Source organism: Salmo trutta, chromosome 14, assembly GCF_901001165.1.
Source record: "Salmo trutta chromosome 14, fSalTru1.1, whole genome shotgun sequence".
Lineage (NCBI taxonomy): Eukaryota > Metazoa > Chordata > Actinopteri > Salmoniformes > Salmonidae > Salmo > Salmo trutta.
The window spans coordinates 20,106,423-20,120,327 of NC_042970.1; the positions used below are offsets into that span (position 1 = coordinate 20,106,423).

Below are 13,905 nucleotides of genomic sequence, written 5' to 3' on the forward strand. Positions count from 1 at the left end.
GTCACATTAATCAGTGCTGTTAATATCTGACTTAAGTTTATACCTTAGTCATTTGTTTGATACCCATTGGATTTTTATCAAAACAAAGATTTAAATCTATAAAATTAGTTTAAAGCATTGCAACATAGACCTTTCTCACAGAACCTTTAATAACTAAATGTAGATTTGATACAGTGTCATAACAAAATGTTAATAATTATTTTAAGTTGCTAGATATGGTGTAAGACTTTAGACCATTTTCTGTCTGCCTAAACCGGAAAGAAGGCTATAAATGCTATGAAGTTATGACGGGACCACTGCATGCTGCTTTTTAGTTGTCTGATCTCTAAAAAGGCACACTACTCCCACCTAGTGTATTAAATCCATGTTTGAAAAAGACATCACACTGCTGTAATTCTGCAGCTGTAGAACTGATGGTATTTTCATCATTTGCATAGCAAGACAGCATTGTGACAATGTCAAAACACAAGTACAAATAGTTTTCCAAGGACATATTTGTTTACTCTAGATAACATCAGTTCTACAGGTAAAGAAATGCTTAGCACAGTAAGTTACAGCATGTCATAACTAAGATATAAGGCGGCACTTTAAATTGAAACTAACAAAAAATGTTTTATCAAGAGAGAGTTATAGTGTTTTAAAGCAAGAGGCTCACTTTTTGGCTAGTACCCTAAGAACGCAGACTTCTCCAGGCCGTTCTCTGCTTTAGTGTACTCCAGGTGTGATCTGTAGTAGTGGCTGTTGTAGCGAGAGCTGTTGCGGACGTACTCCAGATAGTCAGGGGTTCCTGGACAGATGACATTGTCTGCCAGCATCACTATGCCTTTCTGTATGAGACCACACTCCTAGAGAGAGAGGGAGATAGGAGGATAGAGTTGGGGGAATGGGAGAAAGAGAGGGAGAAAGAGAGAGAATAATTACATTTGTTTTGTGTTTTTTTGATCATATCAATGTAAGAGTGTAAGACTATCAATGATTCCCTATAATCACAGGACGGTGAAATTAGTTATCTTACATACCTCCAGAGGTTTTGTGTCAGGAAGGTAGCGATCTTTCCAGTGGTCCAGGAAAACTAAGTCAAACGCCTGGACCCCGAAATGCTCCTTCAATCGAGAGATCCAAGCTCCTGAGGAGCTCCCTCCACTAGCTGCACCTGGACAACAGTAATGAGATCTCATCTAAGCTTCTGAGCTACAAATGACCTGTATGTTGTAACATCTACAACCCACCCATATTTATAGGAATGTACATCCCGTTCATCATCATGTCATTATGTTAATCCATCCCAATCTCCTTTTACCTTCTCCTCCAGTCCTGACCATCTGATGACTTGACGAGCAATTGCAGAATAATCTGGGTTGAACTCCAAGGTAATGACACTGACGCCAGGTGAGCTATTCACACTGTTGAGTACCCACAGTAAGTGCCTAACTCCAAGACAGTAACTGGACTCACTTCATTGACCACAGAGTCCGGAATGGACCCTGTAATGAACACATACAGTATATAGACACACACACACACACACACACACACACACACACACACACACACACACACACACACACACACACACACACACAAAGATGTGGCCTGAGTCAAGACCAGGTAGACATGTGGCCTGGGGTGGTCTAGCAGTCTAAGCCTTTGCCTCTGGAACACATACAGTAAATACTGCTCCAGCTACTGCTCTTCTAGCACTATCTCTCTATCCAATAATCATACAACGAGACTGAAAGAAATATATACATTCACCTCCAAAATGATTAGCACCCTTGATGAAGTTAAGCAAAAAAGACTGTATATAATAAAACAAATATATATGTATTGCTATATACTACTACAATTGCTCAAGAAAAATATTTTGTTTAACAAGTATAAAAAAAAAAAAAATGTAAAAACATTTTTGTCTCATCTTGTCACGTCCTGACCAGTATAGGGGTTATTTGTAGGTTGGTCAGGACGTGGCAGAGGGTATTTGTTTTATGTGGTTCGGGGGTTATGTGTATTGTAGAAGGGTGTTTTATTTATGTATTACGGGGTTTTGGTGTATGTTCTGGGTTTTGTATTCTAGGTTGGTTTTCTAGTTTGTTTATTTCTGTGTGGTCTGTGTGGCTCCCGATCAGGAACAGCTGTACGTCGTTGTTCCTGATTGGGAGTCATATATTAGTTGCGTGTTTTCACCTGGGGTGGACTATAGGAAGCAGCGCGCTCGGGAGGAGATGGCATCCTGGTCGCTGGAGGTGTTGGAGTCAAGGATTGACTGGACATGGGAACAATTATTGGACCACTGTGACAACCTGTCTGGGAGGCAGGTAGAGCACGAGAGGCACCCCCAATAATTTTTTTGGGGGGGGCACACGGGTAGTTTGGCTGGGCCAAGGGTGAGCCCTAAGCCAGCTACCCGTGCTTATATGGAGGAGTGTATGGAGTGGAGGGCGCCGAGTTATGAAGAAGTGCGCACGATCTCGCCCATACGCACGCACAGTCCAGTGCGAGTTTTTCCAGCCCCTCGCAGATGCCGTGCTAGAGTGGGCATCCAGCCTGGTAGGAGGATGCCTGCGCAGCGCGTCTGGTCACCGGTGCGCCTCCTAGAACCAGGCTACCCTACGCCCGCTCTACGCACGGTAACCATCAGGCCCCTGCACAGCCCAGTTCACCCTGTACTAGCACCCCGCTCGTACAGGGCTGCTAGTTCCATCCAGCCAGGACGGGTTGTGCAGGAGGTGCGATCAAGGCCACCTGTGCGCCTCCATGGCCCAGTTTTTCCAGTTCCCGCCTCTCGTGCTGACCCGGAAGTGCGAACCTCTAGTCTGGCACGTCCAGTACCAGCACCACACATCAAGCTTCCAGTGAGTCAGCCTAGTCCTACTCAGCCTGTTCCCGCTCCTCGCACTAGCCCTGAGGTGCGTGTCCCCAGGCGGGTACCTTCACTACCAGCCCCACGCATCAGGCTTCCAGTGCGTCAGACCAGGCCCGAGTATCCGGCAACAGTGCCTCATCCAGAGTGTCCGGCAACAGTGCCTCGTCCAGAGTGTCCGGCAACAGTGCCTCGTCCAGAGTGTCCGGCAACAGTGCCTCGTCCAGAGTATCCGGCAACAGTGCCTCGTCCAGAGTATCCGGCAACAGTGCCTCGTCCAGTGTCCGGAACCAGGTGAGACGGCCCACTGTCCGGAACCAGGTGAGACGGCCCAATGTCCGGAGCCAGGTGAGACGGCCCGCGATCTGGAACCGAGTGAGCCTGCCCGCGATCCGGAACCGAGTGAGTCTACCCGCGACCCGGAACCGAGTGAGTCTGCCCGCGACCCGGAACCGAGTGAGTCTGCCCGCGACCCGGAACCGAGTGAGTCTGCCCGCGACCCGGAACCGAGTGAGTCTGCCTACAGCCCGGAGCTCCCAGAGTCGTCCTACAGCCCGGAGCTCCCAGAGTCGCCCTACAGTCCAGGGTCTTTAGTGACTGTCCTCAGGCAGAGGTATGCAGTGGGGGTGGTTAGGTCAGGCAGGGGTTTAAGGCCTGAGCCTAAGCCACCTCCACTGTAGGAGGTTTGGGGAGGGGGGGTGTAGCACAGGTGCCGTCGGTGATGGCAGCCACCCTCCCTTCCCTCCCTTTAGTAAGGGGTTTATTTTTTTTATTTTTTTGAGGTTCATCCGGGGTCTGCACCTTTAGGGGGGAGGGTACTGTCATGTCCTGACCAGTATAGGGGTTATTTGTAGGTTGGTCAGGACGTGGCAGAGGGTATTTGTTTTATGTGGTTCGGGGGTTATGTGTATTGTAGAAGGGTGTTTTATTTATGTATTACAGGGTTTTGGTGTATGTTCTGGGTTTTGTATTCTAGGTTGGTTTTCTAGTTTGTTTATTTCTGTGTGGTCTGTGTGGCTCCCGATCAGGAACAGCTGTACGTCGTTGTTCCTGATTGGGAGTCATATATTAGTTGTGTGTTTTCACCTGGGGATTTGTGGGTAGTTGTATTTCGCACTGCTGTAGCCTGTGAAACTGTCACCCGTCGTTCTTTGTTTGTTTATTGTTTTGTTTCGTGTTATCTTTATTCATTAAATATAATAATGAACATGCAACCCGCTGCGCCTTGGTCCTCTCTACAATACGACAGCCGTTACACATCTCACCATACCACCCAGTTCCAAATTGTTACATTTGTTAATTGATCTCAATGAAGGCTTTTTTATGGCAACCCTTCCAACTAGCCTACTGGCCTAAAAGTGGCATGTAACTGTTGAATTGGAGACTTGGTCACCCCAAGATGCAACCAAGTTCTGTAATTCTCCAACTGTGGCTCTTGGACTTTTCTTTTGTCTCCTGAACCATCTTCCTCACAGTGCGTGGGGACAAGATACACATGAGTCCTACTCCAGGCAGGTTTTAAACTTCTCAATTGTTGTCCTAATAGTGCTAAGAGGTACAGTGGGGGAAAAAAGTATTTGATCCCCTGCTGATTTTGTACGTTTGCCCACTTACAAAGAAATGATCAGTCTATAATTTTAATGGTAGGTTTATTTCAACAGTGAGAGACAGAATAACAACAAAAAAATCCAGAAAAACGCATGTCAAAAATGTTATAAAATGATTTGCATTTTAATGAGGGAAATAAGTATTTGACCCCTCTGCAAAACATGACTTAGTACTTGGTGGCAAAACCCTTGTTGGCAATCAGAGGTCAGACGTTTCTTGTAGTTAGTCACCAGGTTTGCACACATCTCAGGAGGGATTTTGTCCCACTCCTCTTTGCAGATCTTCTCCAAGTCATTAAGGTTTCGAGGCTGACGTTTGGCAACTCAAACCTTCAGCTCCCTCCACAGATTTTCTATGGGATTAAGGTCTGGAGACTGGCTAGACCACTCCAGGACCTTAATGTGCTTCTTATTGAGCCACTCCTTTGTTGCGTTGGCTGTGTGTTTTGGGTCATTGTCATGCTGGAATACCCATCCACGACCCATTTTCAATGCCCTGGCTGAGGGAAGGAGGTTCTCACCCAAGATTTGATGGTACATGGCCCCGTCCATCGTCCCTTTGATGCGGTGAAGTTGTCCTGTCCCCTTAGCAGAAAAACACCCCCAAAGCATAATGTCTCCACCTCCATGTTTGACAGTGGAGATGGTGTTCTTGGGGTCATAGGCAGCATTCCTCCTCCTCTAAACACGGCGAGTTGAGTTGATGCCAAAGAGCTCCATTTTGGTCTCATCTGACCACAACACTTTCACCAGTTGTCCTCTGAGTCATTCAGATGTTAATTGGCAAACTTCAGACGGGCATGTATATGTATTCTTGAGCAGGGGGACCTTGCGGGCGCCGCAGGATTTCAGTCCTTCACGGCGTAGTGTGTTACCAATTGTTTTCTTGGTGATTATGGTCCCAGCTGCCTTGAGATCATTGACAAGATCCTCCCGTGTGGTTCTGGGCTGATTCCTCACCGTTCTCATGATCATTGCAACTCCACGAGGTGAGATCTTGCATGGAGCCCCAGGCCGAGGGATATTGACAGTTGTTTTGTGTTTCTTCCATTTGCGAATAATCGCACCAAATGCTGTCACCTTCTCACCAAGCTGCTTGGCGATGGTCTTGTAGCCCATTCCAGCCTTGTGTAGGTCTACAATCTTGTCCCTGACATCCTTGGAGAGCTCTTTGGTCTTGGCCATGGTGGAGATTTTGGAATCTGATTGATTGATTGCTTCTGTGGACAGGTGTCTTTTATAAAGGTAACAAGCTGAGATTAGGAGCACTCCCTTTAAGAGTGTGCTCCTAATCTCAGCTCGTTACCTGTATAAAAGACACCTGGGAGCCAGAAATCTTTCTGATTGAGAGGGGGTCAAATACTTATTTCCCTCATTAAAATGCAAATCAATTTATAACATTTTTGACATGTGTTTTTCTGGATTTTTTTGTTGTTATTCTGTCTCTCACTGTTCAAATAAATCTACCATTAAAATTATAGACGGATCCTTTGTTTGTCAGTGATCAAACGTACAAAATCAGCAGGGGATCAAATACTTTTTTCCCCCCACTGTATATTTGGTTTTTAAGTCGTTTTTTTGTACCCATTGCCTGATTTATGAAAGTCAACAACCATTTTTCTCTTTTCATTTGTGAGTTCTTTGCATTTCCCCATTGTGATTTTACATGCGTGTTACCTAATTTTGATACCCCATTGAAAGAAGAAACCATGGAAGGCCACAATACAGTTCCTTAAACTGAAATTAACTTCAAGAAAGTATAATGTTATTGCAGATTTGATTTTGTTTGATTTTATTTATTATAATAATCTTTATGGGTGCCATTTTTTAAAACGTTTTAACAAAATCTCTTTCTCTGAGCAATTGTATTAGTATAAAATAATATATATATTTTATACAGACTTTTTTGCTCATCTTTATAAAGGGTGCCAATAATTTTGGAGGTGTCTGTAGATATAAAGAAGATTAAGTATGAAAAGGACTTGGCATTCAGCTGGTTATCGATAACCCATTCAAAGAACATTTAATCCATACAGCACCATTCTCATCGCCCACATTCATGGCCCATTCTCTATGTTTGTGGTCGATGGCTGTGATCACACTCTGGGGGTCTACTACAGCGGCTTTCCTCTGCACTGCCTTCAAAAGACGCTAGATATTTCAGAGGGAAATGACAGCTGGTATTGTAGCTACGATGAGGCATACATTACGTTACATGATTAGGCCTAGATTAAAGGGATGACACACACACTGTCATTTCACTCTGAAACTTTGGAAGGGAAATACTGTCATGAAACCTTTCATGACAGGACTGGGAGAATCACAATACCAACATACTATAGATTTTTTTTAAACCAAAGACTGAACTGTAAATCTGTTTAGAAAGCTCACCTGAGGACGTGATGTCCGGGTCTAAGTGTCCAGAGCACGCTCCATGATGACATCATGCCACAGTAGTGCCAGTCCTCCATGATACTGCATAGCTGTGGGGATCACCCAGCGGTAGAGAGCAAAGAGGAAAGCTGCTCCGCCGATCAAACCAGAGAGAAGGCTCAGCCACATGCTAGGACACACAAGATGAATTAACTGTAATATAAAATATTTTTTGTTTAGTGGCTGCTTGTATTTGTCCTAAGTCTTTTTTGCATATGCCAACTCCTGAGACACCCTCAGAGTATTTATGATAAACACATAAGTACCATGGAAACACTGTACCCATTTTAAAATATTTTGCAATACAGTATGTCCACAAGAAATCTGTATGACCATAGCGAAATGAATAGCTCCTTTAGGCTAATGAAAAGGGTGTTTACTATGTAGCAGATGACACAAACATATCCTCCTGCGTTATTATTTAACCCATGTTGTCATATCCACTCATTACTCTCCAGCAGAGAGCAATTTATATTAATATTATAAACAAATACATGAATGTGTGAATGTGGCAGCCCCCGGCACCTCTCTGATTCAGAGGGGTTGGGTTAAATGCGGAAGACACATTTCAGTTGAATGCATTCAGTTGTACAACTGACTAGGTATCCCACTTTCCTTTCCAGTTAAGTGTTACAAAATAATACTTACTAATCCCACTGGACTATGACAAAGTAACAACAAATATATAAAGTGTCTATGCATTAAGAAAAAACAGTCAACAATATAGCGCTCATATTGAAAATCCAAACCACCTCTGAAACATGGTGGTTGAGTTGAAGAAAAGTGCAAAAAGCATAAGAACTCAGCCTTAATCCAAAACACAGAAAAAAAAGGGATTTTCGGTTTTCTGTGAAAACAGAAAATGTAACGAGTGTCTGAAAGACCAGGAGAGGCTGAGCTGAGGTAATGCCTGTTAAGTTGGGCTTTGAGTTGCATAGCAACGGGCAGAACAGGTCAAGAGCTGTGAAACAAAAGCCATGGCACTGGGGTTGTTAGCATCTTTACTTTGGCTTTCTTACACATGTACTGTATCTACATACATAAAAGCCTCTGGAAATGAATAAGGCATGGTTTGCTCAGTCAGGCGCTTTGAGAGAGTGTCTTCATTCGATGGCAAATATACTTTGAGTTGTTTGATGAAGGAGATTAACTGTACCATATTCCAGTGGGCATTACACCCCAGTGAATCAAGGTTCTTGGTGACTAAACTGAAAATCTATATAAAAGAGAAAATATTAAAGTCAGATTATACTCAATGATTATAAACTGCAATGTACAGAGAGCGAGAACTCAATGAAACTGTCAGGAGGTCTATTTGTAGCTGGTGTATAGGATTCAGGCGCAGGACAGCAGATAAGAGTAAATAAATGTATTTTACTCAACATATAATAAATACAATGCAAAAACGGAGCCCACAATAACGGACCTACCTACATAGAAACAATCACTCACAAACAAACATGGGGGAACAGAGGGTTAAATAATGAACAGGTAATTGGGGGTTTGAAACCAGGTGTGTAAGACAAAGACAAAACAAATGGAAAATGAAAAGTGGATCGGCGATGGCTAGAAGGCCGGTGACGTCGACCGCCGAACGACGCCCGAACGAGGAGAGGGACCGACTTCGGCGGAAGTCGTGACAGTACCCCCCATTGACGCGCGGCTCCAGCAGCGTGCCGACACCGACCTCGGGCCCCTCGATGTCCAGAGGGGGCGGAGGAACCTCCCGCACCTCAGCTTCCTGGAGTGGTCCAGCCACCACCGGCCTGAGGAGAGACACATGGAACGAGGGATTAATGCGATAATCTGGGGGAAGCTGTAACCTGTAGCTTACCTCGTTTAGTCTCCTCAGGACTTTAAATGGCCCCACAAACCGCAGACCCAGCTTCCGGCAGGGCTGGCGGAGGAGCAGGTTTCGGGTCGAGAGCCAGACCCGGTCCCCCGGAGCGAACACCGGGGCCTCACTGTGGTGGCGGACGGCGGTCGCCTTCTGCCGCCTTACAGCCCGTTGCAGGTGCACATGGGTGGCGTCCCAGGTCTCCTCCGAGAGCTTAAACCATTCGTCCACCGCAGGAGCTTCGATCTGGCTCTGATGCCACGGTGCCAGAACCGGCTGATACCCCAGCATGCACTGGAAAGGAGAGAGGTTAGTGGAGGAGTGGCGGAGTGGGTTTTGGGCCATCTCTGCCCAGGGGGATGAACGCCGCCCACTCCCCCGGCCGGTCCTGGCAATATGACCGCAGAAACCTACCCACATCCTGATTTACTCTCTCCACAAGCCCGTTACTCTCAGGGTTAAAACCTGAGGTGAGGCTGACCGAGACCCCCAGACGTTTCCTGAACGCTCTCCAGACCCTGGACGTGAACTGGGGACCCCGATCAGAGACAATATCCTCAGGGACCCCATAGTGCCGGAAGACGTGAGTGAACAGAGCCTCCGCAGTCTGTAGGGCCGTAGGGAGACCGGGAAAAGGGAGGAGACGGCAGGACTTTGAAAACCGATCCACAACGACCAGGATTATGGTGTTGCCCTGTGATGGAGGAAGATCTGTCAGGAAGTCCACCGACAGGTGCGACCTCGGCCATTGTGGAACAGGTAGGGGTTGTAACTTCCCTCTGGGCAGATGCCTGGGAGCCTTGCACTGGGCGCACATCGAGCAGGAGGAAACATAAATCCTCACGTCCTTGGCCAAGGTGGACCACCAGTACTTCCCACTAAGGCAACGCACCGTCCGACCGATGCCAGGGTAACCAGAGGAGGGTGACGTGTGGGCCAAATAAATCAAATGGTCGTGGACAGCAGACGGAACATACAGGCGCCCAGCTGGACACTGGGGGGGGAGTGGGCTCTGTGCGTAATGCCCGCTCTATGTCCGCGTCCAACTCCCACACCACCGATGCCACCAGGCAAGAGGCCGGAAGAATGGGAGTGTGATCCATGGACTGCTCCTCTGTGTCATACCTCCGGTGACAGTGCGTCTGCCTAAACAGAGCCTTCAGGTGACCAAAAGCCCTGCCGACCACTGCAGCCGCACCGGTCCCCCCTTCAGCAGTGAGGTAATGGGAGCTGCTACCTGACCAAAACCCCGGATAAACCTCCGGTAGTAGTTGGCAAACCCTAGAAACCGCTGCACTTCCTTTACCGTGGTGGGAGTCGGCCAATTACGCATAGCTGAAATGCGGTCATTCTCCATCTCCACCCCTGACGTAGAAATGCGGTACCCTAGGAAGGAGACGGACTGTTTGAAGAACAGACATTTCTCAGCCTTGACGTACAGGTCATGCTCCAACAGTCGACCAAGCACCCTGCGCACCAGGGACACATGCTCGGTGCGTGCAGCGGAGTATATCAGAATGTCATCGATATACACCACTACACCCTGCCCGTGCAGGTCCCGGAAACTCTCGTCAACAAAGGCCTGGAAGACTGATGGAGCATTCATCAACCCGTACGGCATGACGAGGTACTCATAGTGCCCTGAGGCGGTACTAAAGGCCGTCTTCCACTCGTCCCCCTCTTGGATACGCACCAGGTTGTAAGCGCTCCTGAGATACAATTTTGTGAAGAAGCGCGCCCTGTGCATTGACTCGATCGCACTGGCGATGAGAGGCAGCGGGTAGCTGTACCTCACAGTGATCTGATTGATACCTCGATAGTCAATACACGGGCGCAGACCCCAATCCTTCTTCTTCACAAAAAAGAAACTCGAGGAGGCAGGTGAAGTGGAGGGCCGAATGTATCCCTGCCCCAGGGATTCGGAGACATATGTTTCCATAGCCATCGTCTCCTCCTGTGACAGAGGATACACGTGACTCCTGGGAAGTGCTGCATCTACCAGGAGATTTATCGCACAATCCCCCTGTCGATGAGGTGGTAATTTAGTCGCCTTCTGTAAGCCAAATCGGCATATTCTGAGGGGATGCGCATGGTGGAGACCTGGTCTGGACTTTCCACCGTAGTCGCACCGATGGAAACCCCCACACACCTCCCTGAGCACTCTCGTGACCACCCCTTGAGAGCCCTCTGTTGCGACGAAATAGTGGGGTTGTGACAGGCCAACCAGGGTAGGCCCAGCACCACGGGAAACGCAGGAGAATCAATAAGGAAGAGACTGATTCTCTCCTTATGACCCTCCTGCGTAACCATGTCTAGTGGAGCGGTGGCCTCCCTAATCAGCCCTGACCCTAATGGTCGACTATCTAGGGCGTGCACAGGGAAGGGCATATCCACAGGAACAAGGGGGATCCCTAAACTAAGGGCAAATGAACGGTCAATAAAATTCCCAGCTGCGCCTGAATCTACGAGCGCCTTATGCTGGGAATGCGGGGAAAACTCAGGAAATGAAATAAACACATACATGTGAGCAACAGGGGGCTCTGGGTGAGCCTGGTGCCGACTCACCTGGGGTGACACAATAGTGCCCTGCCTGCTGCCTCGACTCCCTGAGGAACCCCCCCAGCACCTACCAGTAGTGTGCCCTCTGCGGCCACAGATGGTGCAGGGAATGGCCCCTCCTCCAGTCGCCCTAAGTGCAGCACCTCCCAGCTCCATGGGCATCGGAGCGGAGGTGCTGGGGGATGGAACTGACAGGCCCCGATCCGGACGTCCGCGGGCAGTCATCAGGTTGTCCAGCCGGATGGACATGTCCACCAGCTGGTCCAATGTGAGGGTCGTGTCTCGGCAGGCCAACTCCCGACGGACGTCCTCACGTAGACTGCACCGGTAGTGATCGATCAGGGCCCTGTTGTTCCATCCCGCGCTGGCAGCCAGGGTCTGGAAGTCCAATGCAAAATCCTATGCACTCCTCGTCCCCTGCCTTAGGTGGAACAGTAGTTCACCCGCCACTCGACTCTCAGGCGGGTGGTCGAAAACTGCCCGAAAGCGGCGGGTGAACTCTGCGTAATGGTCCAACACCGTGTCTCCCTAACTCCATACAGCGTTGGCCCACTCCAGGGCTTTGCCTGAGAGGCAGGAGACGAGGGCGGACACGCTCTCACGTCCTGAAGGAGCCGGGTGGACGGTCGCCAGGTAGAGCTCAAGCTGGAGTAGGAACCCCTGGCATCTGGCAGCCATCCCATCATACTCCCTTGGGAGCGCGAGCCGGATCCCGCTGGGACCAGGGGAAAGAGGGGTGGACAGTGGGACCTGCTGTAGTGGGGCTGGTGGAGGCGCTGGACGACCTCCTCCTCTCTCCCAACGATCCATCTTCTGCAGCACGCGATCCATGGCGGTGCCCAGATGTTGCAATATGGTCGCGTGCTGCTGGACTCGCTCCTCTATCTCTGAAGGGAGGGCGTCTGCTCCTGCTGACTCCATTCTTTTGGGTGAGTGAATCTGTCAGGAGGTCTAAGTGTAGCTGGTGTATAGGAGTCAGGCGCAGGACAGCACATAAGAGTAAATAAATGTATTTTACTCAACATATAATAAATGCAATACAAAAACACAATAACGGACCTACCTACATAGAAACAATCACTCACAAACAAACATGGGGGAACAGAGGGTTAAATAATGAACAGGTAATTGGGGGATTGAAACCAGGTGTGTAAGACAAAGACAAAACAAATGGAAAATGAAAAGTGGATCGGCGATGGCTAGGCCGGTGACGTCGACTGCCGAACGCCGCCCGAACAAGGAGAGGGACCAACTTCCGCGGAAGTCGTGACAGAAACACAACTCTGAAGATCATTCCAGGGTGAGGTGAAGAGAAAAACATATTCCACACATATTTAGCTTCAATAACCTCTGATGTAATTATGGCATCTGAAAAGTTCCATTCAAATCTACACAATTCAGCCAGTCAAAAATTGTAAAATGCTCTGCAATATCACAAGATGTTAAAAAAGAGAAGACAATTCCCTGCACTGTTAACATAAAAACACAGTTGCAACCAACAATGCAAGCATGCACAAGGTAGTAGCTATTTAGTTTACTACTTCACGATGCAAAGACATGCAAACGCCATTACATTACACGAATCTCACTTCCATCTGAAGCTTGTCTCTCTCCAATCAGGGTGGTGATATTCTTCCTTCTTCATGCTGCCTCTCACCATAAAACTGTTTCACACCTGCCAGCACAGTTTGTGTCTCACACATGAGCGCACGCTCACATTTTCATGAGACTAACCCCTCCCTAAGCGTCAATCTGCAGTTGCTACATCCATTTTTAGACTTTTAAAGGAATGATGTATACCCATGAATTCTTTGAAGAATATAACTTATTAATGCCTCATGAGCTGTCGTTCCCCATCAGAACAAACTATATATGCTTGTTTTACTCCTTTGTTTGTAAACAATGTAAATTGGAACAAACACTGTATAGCCTTAAAACATGGATGGTCAGTCCTTGTATCTATAGCTCTGTCCATGAGTTTGAGTGGTTACATTTCTCCAGCCCCCTCCCTCAGCTGTTTACCTAATCGGTGGCGGGGTGGCCGCTTTGTTATTGTTTGAACTGCAGATTGCCACTTTAATGTGAACTGAGAGGAATGCGTGGCTGTGGAGGTCTGACTAAAGCACACTTTCAGTCATCAACACATACTCACAGCACACTCACACAGAAAGAAGGGATGGCACAGAAGAAAGCAGTGAAAAGAGGGGAGGTATGGCTTACCCTGCATGGACTGGGTGACCAGGCTACAGTTTTGAGCTCTACACAACAATATCCTAATCCCCTCTGAAGCCACTGCTTCTTCGTCATTCCATTAGGTCTTATACACAGGAGGTTGGTGGCACCTTAATTGGGGAGGACGGGCTTGTGGTAATGGCTGGAGCGGAATTGGTGGAATGATATCAAATACATCAAACACATGTTTTGATGCCATTCCATTTGCTCCATTCCAGCCATTATTAGGAACATTCCTCCCTCAGCAGCCTCCACTGGTCTTATGACAGGATTCAGGTGAATCACATAGGCTGCGTATAGACAGGCAGCCTAATTGTTGATATTTTTCCACTAATTGGTCCTTTGACCAATCACCAATTAGTGAAAAGAATATCAGA

General features: G+C 47.7%; 1 pseudogene; it reads right to left on the minus strand.

Annotated features, from left to right (window-relative positions):
* Positions 1-662: 662 nt before the first annotated feature.
* On the minus strand, positions 663-4,324 carry LOC115207188 (catechol O-methyltransferase B-like; annotated as a pseudogene).
* Positions 4,325-13,905: the final 9,581 nt, after the last annotated feature.